The sequence below is a fragment of the Ctenopharyngodon idella genome, chromosome 7 (genome assembly GCF_019924925.1).
Source record: "Ctenopharyngodon idella isolate HZGC_01 chromosome 7, HZGC01, whole genome shotgun sequence".
Classification (NCBI taxonomy): domain Eukaryota; kingdom Metazoa; phylum Chordata; class Actinopteri; order Cypriniformes; family Xenocyprididae; genus Ctenopharyngodon; species Ctenopharyngodon idella.
The window spans coordinates 33,778,170-33,799,821 of record NC_067226.1 but is presented as its reverse complement, the minus strand read 5'-3'; the positions used below and the strand labels follow the sequence as shown (position 1 = coordinate 33,799,821).

Sequence of the window (21,652 nt, the reverse complement as noted above, 5' to 3'; positions counted from 1 at the left end):
GTCCCAACTATTTTGCTTCTTAAGACCTTAATGAATTGTCAAGAGCCGCGGGTATTAATTTTGTGATGATAGAAAAAAGTGATGGCACCCATTGACTTCCATTATATGAATCACAGAGGACCACGGTTTCAGCTAAAAATCTTCTTTACCGTTCTTCTTTAAAGTATTTTTCATTGTTAGTTAATGTTAACTAACATATTTTACTAAAGTTAACAAATGAAACCTTATTATATGACCCTCTTTACTGACTGTACAAAGACTTGCATTATTTCAGGGTGACACAGTTTGAGTGCTGCAGAACTTTAACTAAAGTGTTTTACTGTCATATTCATCATCAAGAGCCGATATTAATTTAGCAAGAATTGCTATTAGCGTCTACTCTTGCAGCTGACGCCGCAAACTGCTTGTGCACTTAGTGGCCCCAAGAGAACTAACAGTCTGTCAGACACAATCATCTCTATCGAGCTATTAAGTCATACACATCTTTGTGCTGTCAACGGGAAAAAAAAACGTGAAGAGCTGCCGCCTCTGGTTATAAACACGAACACTTGGTGAACGTTGTTTAAAGCATTAACCTTCAAATTTGTCACTGAAGAGTTTTTAAGTGACTCAGTTCCCGTCTGCACACCCACCAAAAACGCATGAATGCATCTGCGGATGCGAAGGGCCATGAACGCTTTGTGCGGACACTAACATCTTTATTAATGGCATCATCCTCATTCAAATGTTTTTTCTGGTAAGCATCCAATAGCTTTTCTCTTTCATTCTTGGTGTCATATTCACTACACTTCTAGTTTTTAATTGTTGATCTTGATCTGTGGCCTGAAAGAAATGTAATCGCAGCACTTTTAGCATCAGCAGCAGTGGGCGATAGCGGCTGTCACTCCAGTTGTGATGTTCAACGCTGCTGAAGGATCTGCTTCAAAAGGAGACGCTTAAAATAAACGATAAGACATTTTGGTTTTGCAGAGTTTTTTTCCCTCCTCAAATCATCCTCCCACTCAAGTAAAATACATCCCTAATCAGCAACTAAGTCAGAATATTCAAAAGAAAGACAAGCGGCAGCTTAATTTTTGAGCATGTGAAAGAGACACAGTGTCGATTTATTGGGGCACAGAATGTGTTTCTTTATTTTATTTGGCTTAAATTAAAATCTGGCCTTATTCTGCATCCAATACCTAAATTTAACTACCTTACTAACTATTAATAAGCAGTAATTAGGAGTTTATAGTCACAGTTACTTCACTTGCAGATGAGCGCTTATAGTCGTGGCAGAAAAAACAGCGGTAACAAGTGGAGGAAAATGTTTGTGTGTGTGTATATATATATATATCATTTTAAAATATTATATTTAAATATAAATATATGCATTATTTTATTGTTAAATGTGTAAAACTGTGTAATTTCTGACATTTTTCCAGATCTTACAACTTTTATTTGCACTTTTAAATGAAATTTTTAATCTCAGATTTTTTTTTTACTGCTGTCTCAGACTTTTGGAGCCCACCGTACATACATATGAAATAGCTGATGCCTTTTCAACAGAAAGAAGACTTTTTAGATTCGAGTGCGACAGCTGAAATGACAGAGGTGGAAAGAGTCCAGACAAGAATAGATGAAAAAGTAAGATAAGGTATGAAAGAGCAGGATAGTGAGTGTGTGCATGCGTCGTTCTCATCTAGATTCACCCCAGGGAAGCGCACAAGTGTGAGGCCAGTGGACAAAACACAGCATGATAATGGCTTCAATCAGAATGCAGATTTGGGTTTTTGCTCACTCTGAAATCTCTCAACCTTCCTCGGCTCGGCTGCCCCCCGTCGTTACCTCAGCCTGTCGGCACTGTCACTTGTCTTCACGTCTGATGGGCGGTGTTTACCTGTCCAAACCATTCTCTCTCTGTAAGGTGCATCAGTACTGACAGCGGCATGACATCCATCTATAGCTGCGACACAGTCATTGGTTGAGATTGTGGGAGAAAGAGGAAAAGTATGGGATCTTTTTTTGTGAACACAGGGTCAGGGCCGGTGGCAGTGCCAGTCCTAGACTTCTGAGGGCCCTAAGCAAAATTTTGTGAGGGTAACCTGTCAGTGCGTTCATAAAACCCCCAAAATGACCTCTCAATCTGTTCTTTCAGCGCAGTTCCACTGTCAACCAACAACAGTGAGTTGAAATAGTAAGAAAATGACAAACAATAGGACAAATGCACTAGAAAAAAGATATGATTGAAACAAATTTAGCCTACTACTACTACTAATAGCCTACTATACAGAAATTGAATGAAGTGATTCTCTCGCTTACTTTCACAACTGTTAATGTTCACTTAAGACATAACCGACTGCGTTTAAGCGAAAACTCGCCATGGCGAACATTTTGACTTTTTTGTGTGTATTTAGCCTATACTTGTCTGTGTTTCGCTGCATCTTTGATCGCGCGCTCAGAACGACTCATGCCAGAATGCGCCGCCTCCGCAAAAGAAAGCAACGCCTACTTCATCATTGCAACGTTAGCCCCGCCCACTGGTGTGTTAGTGAGATGAGGAGGAGAGAAGAGAGATACAGTACAAAAATAACTTTACCTTTCAAAGGATCCTAATGCTAGGAATATGGTTATTTATTTTCAACAATGTCAATGTCTCAGTTGAGCTTAATTTGTATTCAATACATTTCACTGTGAATTCTTTGGTAAATCAATCGCATTTCGGCACAGGCTTTGCAAACAGACTTTTACGATATGGACTCGACAGTAATGCAACAACATGTAAGTAACTGTGTTAATTCTAATGCCTGATCTGATATTAATGATTCATGTACAGTCAGATGATCTTTGTCTATGTGTCAGTAAATCAAACCAGTGACTAAACGGTTGTTTCTCTTAGGATGAAAATAATCTGTGATTAAATTATATATAGAAAGCGATCAAAGAACGCTCCCTTTACAGTCGCTGGAGCTGTCAATCAAACAGCGTGAGTTTATCAGTGACTGAGTTCTGGACTTGCACCAAAACTCGTTTTATTCAACAAATCTCTTAGTTACATCATGTTTGCACTGTGAGTTAAGCATTCGTTAGTGTGCAGAAATTGAGTTGTAATGACGAGATCACTGCTTTCATGAGCTCAACAGCATGTCTGTGATCGGCTACAATATTCATCACTGCAACCTTTCATGCCACCATCTAAATATAATGCCATAGATCTAAATGTGATGCAGTACTTTTCATGATTAATTAACCTTGAGAGCTGTAATAGTAAAAATGTGCTAAAAGAAAGAGTAATATTTATCTATTTAAAATGGAAATCACAGCAGTGAGCGTTTACACTGAAGTCTCACAGCAGACACGCCCCTTAAAACAGAGCGTTCAAACCAGAGGGCTAAAATCAGGGTAGGAAAAATGCCTTTTATTTCTAAATTATGACAATTTTTGACGTAAAAATCATACTAACATTATAAGTGCACCCCAGGAAACATTATAAAACAATGCGGTTCATGACCCCTTTAAAAGGAAAGGAATGAAATGTGCATCATGTTTTCATAATCGCTGGATTCCAAAACTGAAACTAAAATTCTATTAATCGCACAGCACTAGTCATTAAATCATTTTTGAGAGCAAGGGGGCCCCCTGGTGGTTCGGGGGCCCTACACAACTCTTTGTGTATAGTAAGAACTGGCACTAGTGGAAATGGTTTCCACAAACTTCATGTACCATCATAATGTTAAATGACAGACCTGGAGAAACCTGAGATTAAAGGGATAGTTCATCCAAAAATGAAAATAATGTCATCATTTACTCCCCCTCAAGTTGTTCCAAATCTGTATGAGTTTCTTTGTTCTGCTGAACACAAAGGAAGATATTTGGAAGAATGTTTGTAACCAAGCAGATCTCGCCCCCCATTGACTGCCATAATAATTTTTTTCCTACTATGGTAGTCAATGAGGTGCGAGATCTGCATATATATGGCATTTGTTTACAGAAAAAGTGTCAATTTGTAAAAGATTACTCTGATTCATCAATGCACCCTCTAACAAGGAATCTCAAGCGCATCACTTCCACCTGGCACCTGTGCAGGATGGGTAATATATTCTGTACGTCCAGCCTTCAAGCCCTGCTGCATTACAAACTTAAAGATGATGGGAGTGGAGATTAATGGGAAACGCGGTGAGTTTCCATCATCTGCGGCGTGTCAGGACAGAGCGCTAACCAACTGTTTAATACGATGCATCGGGTTTGGAAATGCGCTTGGCTCGGAAACGCCTGCGCCTCGCCATGCGTCTGGCACATGGAAATGAGGTGAGCTTGTTAAGAGAGCAAAGCTCAGCTGAGAAGTTATCAGCGGCACACATCACTTCTGCGACGGGCAATTCATCAAATGTTTAGCTAGGTTATTTGCCAGCTTGTCATGGCAACTTTGATGCAAGGCAGTTTCGCAACCTTGCGAATGATGGGGCCTTTAAAACAAATCATTTGTACTCTCTCTGAACACTCTACGAATTTTTATCGCTTTCTCAGCTAGGCCTACATACATTTAAGGGTGATCGGCGACGTCTCCTTACACAGAAGACACAAAAGAAGACAATCTGTATGATTGCACTCTACTGTGACTGTGACCATCATCTGCAAGTTAATTTGATTGCAATCGCTTGTGGAATAGGTAGCGGTGCTCTGATGAAAGATTTGATTTTGGCGTGTGTGTGTGTGTGTGTGTGTGTTTAAGAAAGTGTGACTGCTTTCTCTTGTCTTCAATGCAGGCAATCCATTCTTTGAATTCCTAAAAGCAAGTGGCAGAGAAAGGGAAAAAAGTGAGAACATGCATCCTGAATGCAAATAAAGACCTCTCTCCGGCTGCTTTCTTATCTCTTATCTTGCTAACTATGTCAAATGATTAGTGACTGCCTATCAACACAACAGCTCAGAGTAAGAATCTATCAGCACATGTTGAGTCTCATCTCTATCCCAGAATTCACGTACACATGAATCTCATCTCTTGTGAACTTTTACGACGAAGCAGACATGGTGAACAATAGAGCGTTATGTGAATCATGTATGTTTGTAGGCCAAAACTGAATTGGATACCTTTATTGTCATTGTATAATGTCCCTTTAAATCCAGCTATAATGCTGCATGATGTTGTTGTTTGATGTGAGTGCTGAAAAGCTGTTGTGATTTGTCGGGTTTGTCATTGGTATACAAGGCAGGATTTTCACTTATCTGAAGCCAATACTCCAGTCTCGCACTCCTTTCTCTTGCTGTCTGTTTTAATTAAGCCCTGGCGATGCTTGTAGCGTACTGACAGATCTGTGATGTGCTTTGTGGGTTTGTGTTCCCGTGATGTGTGTGTCAAAGGTGTTTACCGTGCACAAACGGCGCATTATATTTATCATGCATTAATGTGTTTGGTATTTTTTGCTTAATCCTAACGATGATTTAAATCTTTCTAACGTGAGAATAATTAGCCTGCGTGTCTTCCTCCCAGGAGGATATGCAACTTCCCTGGAATTATTTCGTCATTAACTCAAGCGTTTTTACTGAACCTGAAATTTACTGACCCTCATGTGACATACTCAGTGCTTAATTATTAAATGATGAAGATCCAGAATCAGCATCCGGTGACAGATCCAGCTGCTGGAGGAGATGCGGAAAAGAGTGTTTAACCTTCAATAGACTTACTATCTATCTATCCATGCACCCATCCATCCATCCATCCATCCATCATTCCTTCGTTCTATCTATAATTCTATTGAACTGGAAGTCATTCTCACTTTAGTAATGAATGTTGCACATGTTTTCTGTGTGGGTCACTCGCCAGGTTTTGAAACACAGCCTGTGTCTCCCAGTACCTCTGAAATTATACTAAGCGATTTTAACTATTGCACCATTGCTATAGCACTAAAAAGCCATTATTCCCCATTTTTAACGAGATCCTGGATACTTTGTTGTTAATTATAGTCCTGGCGCTTATAAGTAAATGTCTCAGTCGCTTGTTGAATCAGCAGACAACAATCTGATCCAGCTGACGCCTGTTTACACACCACTGCTAAAGCGATTAGAGATGAGGATCATCAAAATATGAACTGCGTCCAACACTGAAGCGCTGCATGCTTTGGCTGCGAAAAGTCTGTTAGCAGTGAAAAGGCATATGATGGTTGAGAGGTCATGATTCATAACTGTTCACTGAACTCATCTGAACGCTGATCTGGCCTCTGACACGGAGGTGTTTAGACATCTTCACATTCTGTAACCCTCAGATGTGTTGAACATGAGGTTTTATTCATTTCTGCTCCACTAGCACAGCTGTGTGACACCATGAGCCAATTATGGCTAAATCTAAAACGATTTTACTCCACATGGAAGCTGCATCAGCGTATCAAATATATTATTTTGACTGTTATGTCACTTATACAAGTCTTTAAAGGGGTCATGAATTGAGGAATCAAATTTTCATTGAACTTTTGACATGTAAGAGGTTTTTGTACTATAAAAAAATCCTGCTAGTTTCAGAACTCAAAACTTCCTCGATAGACCAAAAACAGCTTTTAGTAAAAGACCGCCTCTGATAAAGAAAATCAATGCCTACTTCTACATCATTGCCTCTTTAGCCCCGCCCACCAATGTGCACGTCATGTAGTAGTAAATACGAGAGAGACTCATTGGGTATCATTTAAAATATTTAACAATTCCGATTCTGCTTATCGATTCTGATTCTTATCGATTCCTAATTTCTATTCCAATATGGTAAAAAAAAAAAGTCCCGTCGGATTCTTTTCCACCAGTTGTGAGGTGAAGACGACATCTCCCATGATTCTATGCTCAATCTCGGCGTCATCAAGCTACGCCTTTGTTTTGAAAAGGCGACCTCTAGTGGCGAAAATTTACATAGTGTGCCTTTAATGGCAGAGACATTGAAAATTAAGTAAGCGTTTACTTCCAGGTCTTGAATGTGACACACCCATCAAAACAGAGTAAAAATCTGTTGTAAAAATATTGATAACATTATAAGTGGGCCTCAGAGAACATTATTTTTAAAAAATGCAGTTCATGACCCCTTTAATAGCATGTATCACATGCTCGTATGTTCATTATCGCATGTGCACTGATTGACATGATGGAGTGACAATTTAAAAGATGATTGTTTCCAAATAGGTTTTTCCAAATAGGTCCTGCCTCAAACTCACACCATCAGCTGATCCAAAATTTGGTGTGCCAACAGAAAGGCACATACTATAGCATTTTTATTTATGGTACTTTTTCATTAATCTGCAATTTAGACATCTCCACTGGGAAATACTCTGTCAGTCCAGAGATGCATTTGACAAGCTCATTTGCAAGTGTGATTACAGATTTATATTTGGTGTTTGGGTAGCATACATTGTCTTTTTCCTTGTCACTGAAGCTTTGTGTAGCTTTGTTGCTAGTTGCCCTCTGGGGATTAATTTTAATTTTTTAATAATTGTATCATATCATGCTGTCTTGAGTGATAGTGGTTCACAGGTTCACAACACTTGCCCTTTTCTTGACAAACCACCACTGACATCCTGACTTAACAACTCATCCAGCTCACCTAATTAAACAAAAACATAATTACTGTACTTTTATGTGGTTTGGGAAAAAAGCCAGGTTAAAACGAGAGTCTCAAGAGTTGTTTTAAAACACAACCGTAACATTTTGAAGGTTTGAGAGATTGGTGACATGTCAAAACAGATTAATCACAACCTATTAGGCTGATCTGAATCTCCACATACGTCAATTAGAGCCAGTTCTCCACAGCCTTTGAGTTTAGATTCCTTTCAATTAATTCTAGAATCTTCAGTAACACTTGTATCAGTTATTATTTATATATAGTATTTATTGATATTTTGAATTATCCTTTATTTTCCAAAGGCCAGAACTTTCTAAACCATTTAGATGGGGGCAGGGGTTTTTATAAATTGTAATTTGTGCTTTTGGATTTCATCATCTATTCATTTACTGTTGTTTATTCCCTCAGACATAAAAATATTAAACTTCTTTAGCTTTGGGGCCCTTTTTTTCCTGTATTTCTCAGTCATTATATTGCATATGTGGTGTTTTTAGAAAGGTTTCATCATTGAGGGAGATTAAAAAAAAAGACAAAAAAGACTGTGTTCCCTCTCACTGCTGATAAAATGATAGCTTTACACTTTGTCTTATCTACAAACGGAAAAGAGGCTTTTGGTGCATTGTCAGCGGTGGCAGGAATAAAAGAATCTGCCTTCAATTGAATTTGACAGGTATGAGCCTCTATTTCACACATCAGAGTTTATACACCCTCTCTCACGCGAATACGCCACAATACATGACTGTGTTTGGAAGAGAGAGAATGATTTTTTTTTTTTTTTTTTTTTAACTTTTTTTTTTTCTTTCTGTTTTGGACTAGCTTTTTTTTTTCTCCTTAAAAAAAATCTGTTACATTTTTGGTGCAATTTTTCAAAAAACCTAGTCACCCTAAAATCAAAATTGACAGTTCTAATTTTTAATGGAATATTGCAGTGTTTATTGTCAACGATTTATCCGTGCATCTTTTTTTTTTTTTTTTAATTATTCAAAAGCCCTTCTTTAATCAAAATAGCTTCCCTCTTCTCTGATGATGTGTTTACTAGCGGGAGGGTGGAGCAACCTGTCAATCACATGAGATCAACCAGTAGCAAACCACTACCATCCAACCATCCAATCAATTCCCCATGGACAAAATCAAGCCCCGCCCTACATTTGTTCTTGTTTGAAAAGCCATTTCACTCGGACGTCACAATATGGAAGAAAAGACTAATCGCAACTTTCGTTTCATGCTGATTTTAACAAAAATGATCAATTTAATTGGATTTTTACACTAAAAATGTCCACCTATTTCAACTTAAAATCTAATGTTCAGTTGCTGCCTTAAATTAAATATAATCATTAAACTGACTTAAAGAATCTAGTTGAATTTCACATAACTTATATAAAAAAGTTGAAATTGCTTAAATTATTTTGATGACGTAAAAACATGTTGTCATGACTTATCAAGTAGTTCCCACACATGGGTGTGTATGTGCATTTAATGATCATGACAGGAATTCAGCAGCTGGATCTCCTATAGTTTGTCTCTCCTCAGATCGTATCAGTGAGCATTCCGTTTTGTGTGTAAGTGTGTGTTTTAATGACGGATCTTTCAAACGTTCCTTGGGTTGTGGATTTTGCAGTGGGCGTTCCCTCCCTCCCTTCCTTCCTTCCCTACACAGTCGTGACCCTTCAAAAATGCTTGACCTTTGAGATTTGGGAAGAAATGTTTCCACCAGCTTCTGCTTATTCTGTTCAGTCCCAGATGAAAATTGTATGTATTGGCAGCACATTTACATTTGTATAAAACATTCCTTCAGTTGAGTGTGCTATCATGAAAACTAATGTGACGTTTATGATCCCAAAACACTCTTTTTGTTTGTACATTTTTGTTTTGGAATGCATTGACTCTGGAGTGACCATGTGGGCTTTAATTATGACATATTGTCAGTATATCCAGTACATCACCCCCAAACAGTGTCAAAGCTCTGTGCAGTCATGTGTTCATGAGCATCCGATGGGATCCAGGTGTTCAGGGCCGTGCAGGTGTGATGCAGGGATGCACCGGCTCAATGCACTGAGATAGTTATCCCTCATTATGATACATCTGCCACAAACATCGAAATGACTTATTTATCAAAACGTGCTTTTTGTAGCATCAGGGGCGTGGGAACAGTTTTCAGGATGTAGAGAAGGCAAAGGAAATCGACAACACCCTCTTCAGCCGAGCTTATGTGTAATTTTGCCAGATATAATGATGATGTAACATTAGGAAATTATGACCTCTTAAATGAAAGTGTGGGGTTTATGTTGTAATATATGCTGTAATTGTATAATATATACACACTTTAGTTTAGGGTCCAATTCTCATTATTAACTAACTATGGCTGTGATTACCTATGGCACTCGGCCATGTGATATTGCGTTTATACAACAGTTCAACGACACAACTGTGTAAATAAATAAGAAACAACAACGGATTGTCTTTAAAAACCCTCTTTTGTGAGGAACTACTTCCTTCTGCCACGGATTCAAATCTCAAGTTGACAGTTTAACAGTTGAGCCCAAGATCCATTACTAATTCTGAAACGTCACTTTATAACTAGTAACGAAGGAACGTTGAGTCGCTTCATTGAAGTTCATTATAATATGAAAGTATTATGAGAGAGAGATCGCCTGAGCGAGTGTATTACCTGCATCTAGCTGAAATTCTTCAGGTCAATCTTATATTCATAATCACAAAATCAGTTTGAATATCCACTGAGGAAAGCAATATCTTTGTCTTTGTCCTTTTCACATTTAAGAGGATTTCCCATGACAGCGCTAGTCAATGCATTTGTCAGCTGCGTCTCGTAAGATGTTGTTTGAAGTAAAAACTTGTCCTTGTTTCAGTCCATTTCAATATAAAAGTCTTTGTGACTGACTGACTCACTCATAAAGACAGTCTTTGCCGCCATCTAATGGCGTATTAATGTAACTTTCACTGAAGTCGAAATCACTAACGGACTCAATACCAAAAAATATGGCATGTTATTTATATAAATTATTATTTCTTGAACAATAATATTTAAATGAACAACAATAGCTATTCTAACAGTATAAGAAGTAAAATAGGAAATAAACACAAGCAAACAGTTTAGTCAAACATACAAAAGCAGCGCTCTAGGTAGTACAGGATTTTATTTCAATGTAAATATAAAGTTATGAATCTTAATAGAGCCCTTAAGCCAAATCTATTAGCTCTGGAACAAGTAATAGATTATTAAGACCAAAGATTACCTGTTTGATATACCCAAAATGAATTATACCTCATGTTTAAACATTATCTACATAAGAGCCAGCGGCAAATTCCCGAAGGACTGGCCGAGATGAAGCTGTTCTCTGCGGGTACATGAGCGCTGAACGCTCGCTGACAGCCTGAAGCTCACATCTCCGAAAGCGTCTAAACAAATTTTCAAATAGGTGCGCATATCTGAGGTCTAAACAACTACATTATCGCCTAAAAACTATTAAAACTACATTCCGTTACAAAATAACAGTAGTATCTATAAATATATATATTTATATATCTATATATATATATAATATAGAAACCCCACACTTTCATTTAAAAGATCATAACGTCCTGAAACTCTGAATATTACATCTTTCACTAATGTACATAATATACAAATGTTTGGGGATGTAAGATTTTTAATGTTTTTGGAAATCTCTTATGCTCACAAAGGTTGCATTTATTTGATCATATAGTAAAACAGTAATTTTGTAAAATATTATTACAATTTAAAATAGCTGTTTTCTATGTGAATATATTTTAAAGTGTAATTTATTCCTGTGATCAAAGCTGAATTTTCAGCATCATTACTCCAGTCTTCAGTGTCACATGATCCTTCAGAAATCATTCTAATACGATGATTTGCTGCTTAAGAAACATAAGGCATGGTTTACAAAATAATGGGACAATTGCAAAATTGCAAAGATTCTTCTCAGTTATAATGATTGTTATGGCCTGGCACTCATTGTGTTCCACTGTCATTCATTTGAGCGAACTGAGAATAAGCATGAAAAGGCAAATTCACAGCAAAATGTCTCTTTTATCCAGAAAAAAAGGGCTAATATGCAGTTCGCCACCTGTTGGGTTTGGAAAAAGTACGAAAAAGGAAAGCAATGAATTTCCTGGCAGTTGTCCTGCTGAGCTCTGGGTTAGCAGATGAGATGACATGAGGAATTAAAAACACAGGGTTACTGCAGCGCTGATGGCTTTCTGCTCACCAGTCGACCGTATCAGTGTCGGCTTTCTGAACCGTCTTATCTCCCATCACGACCTCAGATTCGGGCCTGTACCAGCTGAGCCCATCAGAGAAAGAATCTGAAACATTCTGCTGCCTTTTCACATGAGTGAGAGATTTACCCCATGCAGGATACGTAACGTTTGCATAGAAGTGGTGCACTGTGTCATGCATCAAAAACACAAAAACACAAGATGTTCTCCATTCATTTTAACCAATCAAAACATCGATTGAGTAATTTAAAGTGGAACTCTGCCAATTTTCAACTCAAAATATTTCAACAACTTATTGTTACAGTGTCGGTAGTCTATGTAAATGAACAATGTTTACTCATTCTCCGTGTTACCCGGACTGAGAAATTCATGTTTATTAGTCAACAAACGTCCACATGATGACGCAAAACGTGTTGTCCGGCAGACTTTTGACAGCTCCAGGGCTTTCGTGAAAACTACAGATTATATTTTTACATTTTTGTATCTTTTTTTGTACCTTTTTGCATTTGCTATTTAAACAACATGGCGAACTGCGTCGGGCTGAAACTAGCAAAAAACACTTGCCCTATGTTCGCTGTCATGCAGTTTGAAATGATGGCTACAAACACATACGTTTTTCAAATTTTCCATTGTGGCGTTCTCTCTGTATTTACGATGTTTTACAGCCTTTAACTGCTGCCTGAAACACGCAGGATCCTTCTCTGGAAACTGTAAATAACTCACTCCCGCCAAAGGTTTACTCTTTGAATTCTTGCACCCGGGAACAATACAAGTCGACACCATTCTGACTAAAAGTTTGCTTAGAAGTGTTTCCTACTAAAGCAAGGTGGTATTTGACTCTGACAGACTGGTGAGAGTGTCCTTGGATGGCATGCCCAGTGCATTATGGGTGTTGAAGTTTTCCATTCCTGTTTGGCAAAAGGGAAGACAACAGCCTTTTTCTCTGTTTTTTATAGTTTGCATTTCTACTGTATATATAGGCAGCCGTGTTTTATTGATGTGTTTTTGTTTGGTTCGTGATGTATTTGAGGTTCGTGTGTTTCTCTTCTCAAGACACAAATAACTTTTGTGTAATGAATTCATCAAGCGCACCATCCCACGGAGAAAAAATGGAGTGTGGGCACCCACCGGCGCAAACATAAATCTGCGTCTATGCACAGCGTGCACAATTGCTCAATTGGCTTCAAAACCAGCTGCATCATTCTGGTTAAATCAATGATCCTGCAGGTGTGTAAGTGGGAATCTGTTAAGGAAAGTTCTTTACTTCTTCACCAGTACAGGCTTCAGTGTTGAGGAGTAACTAACTAAAAGTGACGCTTCTAACATTGTATTTTTCAGTAGAGTACCGCAGTATTGTGCACACAGCTTTACAGATTCACCAAGGCCATAATCAAATCGTGTTGTCATATAATCAAGGTGGAAAAATTAACACCTGCCAGCAGCTAAATGGTGTTTTTTGGCCAGCGGCTGGTAATTTTTGTCTTATTTGCCAGCCACTGCTGCATGCAGACAAAAAAAGATGCATGTTTGTTGAAGTAAGATTTGATTTAAGCTGGCGAGGTTCATGTCTTCACTGTTCATTCAGATGTTCAGTAGCACTGTACTGTAAGGTGATTTAAGATATACACTAGCCACTGTGTCTGGAAAAGTTAATTTCCTGCATATAAAGTTCATTTTCTCTCAGTCAGGTTCACTGTATCAAATTGGTTTGTTCAGAGTAGTTAAGATTCACCAAATCACTAATTCAGCAAGATTCACTTCATTTGTTTGAGTCCATGTGCAGCATTTTACCCTTTTTTTTTTCGTTAAAAGTAAGAACTTTAGGTTTTTCAAAATTTCTTCAGTGTTACTTATATACCATTATAATATGTATTAATGTTTTGAATTCATTTTAGTTTTAGTAATTTTATTATGCACTTTTTTCTAGGTTTTTTTTATTTCTATTTAGCTTTCACTTATTTTTATTTCAGCTTTAGTTTTAGTAATGTTTAGTGCTTCAGTTATTTCAATTAGTTGCAAAACAATACAAAATTTCTAATTTTATAGTTTTTTGTTTGTTTCATTTTTACATGTAATATTCATTTTTTTTATTTTATTTCATATTTATGTCAATTAATGGAAACAAATTTTAATATTTTTAGTTTTAGTTACAGGTATAATATAGGACTATCAGTCAATTCAAAATATTTAAGTGGGATTAGTCTCGTAATTTGGTAGTTCATAAATTCACAATTCTATATTCCAAATTTTGATACCACAGCTAAAACTATTAGCCTAACTAATATAAATTTAAAGCATTATTAAATAGAAGTAAACGGTCAGTTATAAAATAAGAACAAATAATCAAATTACAAGCAAAAGCACAAATAAATATTGAACAATTGAACAAAGATACAATTGAAATAAACAGTGCTTTTCATGTGTTTCAGGTAGATCTGACAGTAGTTTTCAGGTACAGAAAGTTAATAAAGTAAGCAAATGTAAAATAACACTGCATATTCTTCACTGTATAAATTAAACATCCTTATTGAAGTTACAAAAGTAATTCAGTCAAGAGCAGTCAGTGATTTTTGTTGTCTGATTAACACAGACAGCAGCAGGAATATTAGGCTGCTGTCACTTTAAGAGCGAATGCACGGATCTAATGTACTGATACTTTACACATGCGTTTACTTTCTCAACCATTTACATTCACTTAAGACCTAACCAACTACGTTTAGGATACTGGCTATTTTTTGACATAATTTTGTGTGAATTTGTCCGCTCAAGTGCAAGAAAATGTGAAAGAGCTCAGTTTAGTATTCACACGCTGTCTGAGACACGGCTTTCTAGGTTAGTAACGAAATTAGCTCCCTTTTATGTCTTCTTGTGCTTGAATATTTAAATTGTCAAGATGCAGTGCAGGTCTGTCAGCTGTCCCAAGCGTCATTCACGTTTGTTCATAAAAATACATAAAATGTCACAGACCAACTAGCAAGTGACACTATTTCATATACTTGCCAAAACACTGATTTCTACTCTCATTTGCCGCTTGGCAATTGTTCTTTGTAGGCCCTGTATGTAAACATTGTTTATAGTTTCCAGTCACTGCAGAAGTAGATAATATCAGTGTGATTTCTGTGACAACAGTGGCAAAAAGAAATGCAAAAATAATGACTGTTTTCAAACCGGTTGCAGAAATGGCACTTCACCTTTAAATTAGTCAAACTGGAATTGCTAACTATGGCAGCTGGTTTGTTGCTGGTCCAAGGTGGTCTACAAGCTCTAAGCAGCTTCACCATCTACTAGGTGTACATCAGCCCCACCGGTTGATCTTGGCCCAAACCTCATCAGTACCTGCTTCAATAAGCCTTTGAGGATGACCTCCACCTCACGCTGCTTTTTCAAAGTGAGGAGCTCAGTCCATCAGTGACCTGCTCGGGTTTCGGAGGTGTCTCAGGTCAGAGGTGCAGTGCTGTGTTGGCAGCAAAGACTCTCTTGTACTTGTCACCGACTGCCTCCGTCAGCACAGCGGCACGCCCCAGTCTCAGCTGGATTACAGAGTCCTGGAGAGAGCAGGCTGTAAAAATAGCTGTTTCAACACCAGCTCTTTCTGAAGGCTCAGATTCCCCCTAGCCTTCGGAGAGTGGCTATAACCTTCACCATCTTCCGTTCTCTTCCCGTTAGCACACACACACACTGCTCTCATTGAATTAATCATCACTGCTCATTACCCTAGAGGCCGTTGCACCTTTAGCCCAGCTCACTTACGAGCCAACGCAAGCCCGTCTTCTCTGAGAAAAATAAAGGATTTTCTTGCATGGGTCTTTCAAACCAAGTTTAAATGGCATATATGCTGATCTCAGCAATATAATAATGTAAACAGCCATTAATGTCTGAAGTGAATGTAAACAGATGGGCTGAAACATCTGATATGTCATAATTGAGCTGAGCATCAGGTGTAAATGATCCATAATAGACATGATGCTCTCTGTAATGTGATTAAAAATAATCAAACGGCTAACAAGAAAAGGAGAAAATTGCTCACTGCTCTTGCGGGAATAACTTTAAAAGCTTTAATCAGCTTCTACTGTTGCATACTGAAAACTTCAAGAGCTCTCTTTGTTCTTTTGTTTGTCATTTTTTTGTTTTGCTCTTCATTTTTGTTTATTTGTCTGTTTTGAAACAATGATTTAGTTATTGAAAAATACTTGAAAGCCGGATGCCATTGTTTTAAATTATTATTTATAATTTGTTTATCATTGTTTAGTTTGCACAATAATAGTTAGCGATAACAGTTTACAATTGGTTTGCAAAAATAATGTATAAAAACTTTTTAAATAGCAACATTTATGCATTTGGCAGATGATTTTATTCAAAGCGGCATACACTGCATTCAGAGTAAACGTTTTTTATGTGTCTGATTCCCAGTTTATGCATTAGCTGGGAATCAAAATCATGACTTTTGCATTGCTTGTAGTGATGGGTCGATCATGAACGATTCGTTCATTTTGAATGAATCTTTAATATGACTCGGAAACAACAAGTTGTCTCAGAGAGTGATTTGTTCATTCTGTGTTGACCACACATGTGCAATATCCTATATGGGTTCTGTTCCGGAAACAGAAATGATTAGTTCATCTCCCAAGTCTTCTGGTCTGAGTCGTTCTTTCTTTAGTCATGTGACGTGGCAGCCATATTGGATACAGAAATTAGTTAATAATTCCCAAACTTCCTTACAAACAAGCACGTAGTCAGTTTAACTCTTACCGTTATGTGATGCATTTCTGGTCTCAAATGTCTCACAATTCATAAATTTGTGAATTTTTGTCATGATGGTTCTTTTCCATAACTCGTGATCAACGAAGTCTCAGGAGAACTAATCATTTCTGTATTCGGTACCGACTGCATAGCTTCAGCCTATGGGGATGTGTCCATCAGTTAGGTGACATCTATGTGACATCTATGACATCTTGAATATATGTGAATGTGAATTATATTTAAAATTACGTCTCGTTGATATATCTTAGTCCATTTCTGTCTGTTTCTAGTTCATATGGTCGACTTTTATGATGTGTCTTTTACATTTTAGAGCTTGACAGCCTCTAGTCACTGTCATTGTGTGTAAAAAGCTACTTCAACATTCTGTTAAACTCTCAGAGAAAATCAAACAGCTCTGGAGCGACACGAGGGTAGGTAAATCATGAGAGAATTGTCACTTTTGTGTGAATTATTCCTTGAAGGTGTCACATCAGCAACTTTCTCTGCCTTGGAACCTTCCAGAAGAGACTCATTTTTATGTGCCTCAGAGCCTCTGTTTGACCCAGCAGACTGATGATGGAAATGGCTTTTAATCTGCTCCACAGTAGTCCGTAATCCCAAGACTTTTATAGGCTATGGTAATTGCGTTTATATATTAAAAGCTTGTGGTTCAGGTTTCCAGTGGGCATGTTTCTTACATCATTACAGCAACTGCACTCAAAAAAAGCTTTGGATTATAAAACCGAATGTTGCAATTAAATAAATGAGGGGTTTTCCTATCAGATGTTCCTGCTGAAGTTCACCTAGAGTGTTTTCTTGGAGAGCGAGTGGAGCATGGAGGCTGGCCGAGCTCATAAAGTTTCCTTTAACTGCTGCTCTGGGTCAATCCTGTTTGCTCCCGTAAAAGTCAGCCTGTATGTTTGAAACATATTTCAGGGTAATGAAAGGGAAAGGAAAAACCTTCCCATCCTCTTGTGTGCATTCCCTGATCAGCAGGACTGATCAGGGCAGCACGACCGTATTATATTGTGCTGCTGTAGACGTGACAGCTAGTTGATATTTTGTTATATCATGTACACAGTGGTAGATGTATTTGTGAAGATTGTTATTTACATTCAAGAGTGATTAAGAAAAATGGAGTAATGTGAATGTAACCCCTCCTGTTCGAACCGCCCACTCTAAGCGGGACTCGAACCCGGGTACGCTGGCATGGGAGTCGGGTCCTCTAACAAGGAGGCTCTTACCGACCTACGTCTATTACATGAACATAGTTCAGGCTAGTTCGCCTAAAATTTAAATTGTCATCATTTACTGACCCTTGTGTGTGTGTGTGTGTGTGTGTGTGTGTGTGTGTGTGTGTGTGTGTGTGTGTGAAATGCTATTGCAATTTAAAATAGCTGTCTTCTTTTTAAAAATATTTTAAAATGTAATTTATTCCTGTGCCGCAAAGCTGAATTTTCAGCATCATTACTCAGAAATCATTCTAATATGCTGATTTGCTGCTCAAGAAATATTTCTTATTATTATCAATGTTGAAAACATTGCTGCTTCATATTTTTGTGGAAACTATAATACATTTTTTTCAGGATTCTTTAAAAGTTCAAAAGAACAGCATGTTTTTAAAAATAGAAATCTTTTATAACATTATAAATATCTTTATTGCCAATTTTGATCAATTTAATGCATCCTCACTAAACAAAAGTATTTTTTTTTTTTTTTTTTTTTTTTTAAACTGTCTGCAAATTTTTGAACAGTAATATATTAATATGTATCATCTTAATAGCTAGTAGACTTCAGACTTCATTGTTCAATGGAATATAACTAAAGCCATTTCTATACATCTGCAATATATTTTCTTTTTGTTTTGTCACATTGATATATGCAACTAATTACTTATAATTTGATCAATTAATCTTCATATCATGCAATTAATTCAACAATTTTTAATTGATTGACAGTCCTAATATCAATCGTTTTTCTTCATTGAATTTCCAGCAGCGTTCCAGCTATATAATCACTGTTACTGCGATAGAAAACTACTCAAGTCTGGAAAAGGGCTTTTGCTGGTCTTGCCCGCTCACGTGAGCAGCTGAGACTTTGTTCCGTGTGAGTTCTGCTTGTGCTCTTTTGCTCTGTGCTGATAGGACAGGGTCAACATGAAGGACAGGGGTGGAAGTGTGTTATCTGCGAGGGCCAAGGAGGGCAACAGGCTCTATAAGAAGATAGACAGCCCAGGAAGAGATATTTGACTCAAACGCAGATAGCATTGGGAGGTAAAGCCGACAGGCGAGGTCTGGATCGAAGTAAAGCTTGTCTTCACAAGGGTGATGTAATGTTTTGGAATAGACTTTCTCAGTGTTGGAGATTTGTAAAGAAGTGGCAGAGCAGTCTGCAACACAGCAACGTGAAAAGCAACTCAATTTGTAGAAAATGTTAGGTGAGTCTTATTGTGCAAAACACACTGAGTGTTGTGGGTCATTCCTAAGGTTTTCGGTTGCTAGTTGAGCGCACCTCCAACTATGATATGTGCTCTCTAGGGTTCCTCCTATTGGTTGTTTTTCACTTGCTTTTTTATTTGTCCACCAAATAAATAATTTACATTTATATTTATGCATTCAGCAGATGCTTTTATCCAAATAATAAGTATAAATGCTACAGGTGAACAGGGTAAAAATAACTAATAGATATTTTAATTAATAGATGTCAACATATTTTCCAGTGGATTAATCACAGTACATTAAGACAATTCTGTTCTGAAATGTTATGTTTAAATATGCAAATGAGGCACTTTCTAATTAAATATGCACTCATTTGCATACATTTCCAGAACAGAAATCTGAATACTGAGTAAAGCCAGGTTCAAAACTCTTGTTACATTTTGTTGACATACAGAGGAGATATTGGAGAGAATAAGCCATAACAATAAATAAATAAATAAATAAATAAATGTTTTAGGAATAAAAGTTCTATAAATCAGGGGAATGATTAATGAACAAACCTGTCTGTAAAAACCTTCAGAATGAGAAAACAACCTTGTCAGTGATGTTCTATAATTGAAATCTACAGACACAAATAGATAAAGTGTAATAAAATAAACACTTAAATATGTATTTTGGATATTTTCTTTCCACTAGTCTGAAAGAGGAAAGTTATGGAAGCAAAATAACCCAAAATCTCAAAATTGACCATTTCCTGGGAAAAATACAAAGTTCCTCTTTGAAACTCTAGATGGCGCAGGCTGATTGGTCTTTAACTTAACCTGCTTGCAATCACATAATTCTCTATAGGGCACAGCTGATTGGTTCCTGTTGTATCAGTAGCCAATCAGCTCGCTGCTCAGCCTTCAAATACTTGGTCAGTATTTGCTGTAGCAGTTGCAGTGCTCTTTCAGAAACCTTCCACCTTCCCCAGCTCCACCTGTATAGATCTGCTACGGGTAATTCATGTATGCAATATTGTACAGCAGCAGCATGTCTTACTTTCTCACAGCAGCGTGTCTGTGTATGTATTGGCAGTAGCAAGTCCCATACTTGCTCTGTAGCAGCAGCAACAATAACAGCAGCAGCAATAATAGCAGTAGTAATTAAAGCAGCAGCAGCAGCAGCAATAACAACCTCAGCAGCAATTAAAGCAGGAGCAGCAGCAGCAATAACATCAACAGCAACAGCAGTAATAATAGCAGCGCCAATAACAGTCTCAGCAGCAATAACAGCAGCAGCAGCAATAGCATTAGCAGCAATAACAACATCAGCAGCAATAGCATGAGCAGCAATGGCATCAGCAGTAATAACAACAGCAGCAGCAGCAATAACAACAGCAGCAATAGCATCAGCAGCAATAACAGCATCAATAACAGCAATAACAACATCAGCAGCAATAACAGCATCAGCATCAGCAATAACAGCAGTAGCAGCAATAAAAGCATCAGCAGCAGCAATAACAGCATCAGAAGCAATAACAACAGCAGCAATAGCATCAGCAGCAACAATAACAGCATCAGCAGCGATAACAGCATCAATAACAGCAATAACAGCAGCAGCAGCAAAAACCAACAGCAGCAGCGTAGCATATCTATTGCGCCAAGACCAAACATATCAACAGTGAGTGCGTTTACATGCATGTTCTTAACCCATTTATTCTTTATAAGCCGACAATGCATGTGGTCATGTAAACACGTCAACCTGTTTCCCTTTATAGGTCATAAACGGCTTAAGCATAAACCGATCGCCACACCTAGATTTTTGCCCTTACACTGATTTCGCATGTAAATGCTTTAACCTGCTTTCTGTTTACTTACTGAAATGCACATGTGTGATATGTGACTAGACCTTCCTGCAGATTTAAGCATATCCAGACAGAGCAAATGTTTTGCAGTAAGGGAGAAGGAATAATATATGAGCCGTAAGTTTCTCGCCGGCATGTTGCAATACTCTTCTTCAGTTTTTTATGCTTTATTTACAACTGACATACGTATCAAATTAAATACTCTGAGTCAGATACGCAAATTATTACATTTTGACGTCACTACCAGGAAGTAACCCGATTTATTAATATGTATGTAAATTAATAGGTATGGTTTGCACATAAACCCGGACAACAGGTTATTTCAATAAGCTGATTATTGAAATAAGCAATAAGCTGAGTTGTCGGCGTAACGATGTGCATGTAAATGTGCTCACTGTCCTATCCATTACCAAACACTCTGAGAGTTTTCATGACAGAACTATGGTTTTGCCTGTAGTGTCTTGACTTAAAAAAAGTAATGACACACTTCTCCTCAACAATCATTCCAGGTATCATGTATGTAGCACAAATGGTAATGCATGACTTACATCCTAAATTTAAATACTTAGTAAGTGGTTTGTTTAGATCACTAACTATAGGTATGAGCAAAGCTAATGATGATTCTTGATTTAGCAACGCTGCTAATTATTTGTGCAATATTATCTTCGGATGGTCATTCTGTATGCATTACATCATGGGCCAGCTGGCCACAACTAAAGATAGATATGTGTGTTTGCATGCAACATTCAGACAACTGGTCCACTGATCACACATGGCAGAAGATAAAAATGTGCTTAAATA

The 21,652-nt window shown here is 37.6% G+C and overlaps 1 protein-coding gene across 3 annotated transcripts in view; it reads left to right on the top strand.

Annotated features, from left to right (window-relative positions):
- cemip (cell migration inducing hyaluronidase 1) overlaps nucleotides 1-21,652 on the top strand; it is a 146,109-nt gene that overhangs the window by 39,390 nt on the left and 85,067 nt on the right. The gene's annotated exons all lie outside the window — the stretch shown is intronic.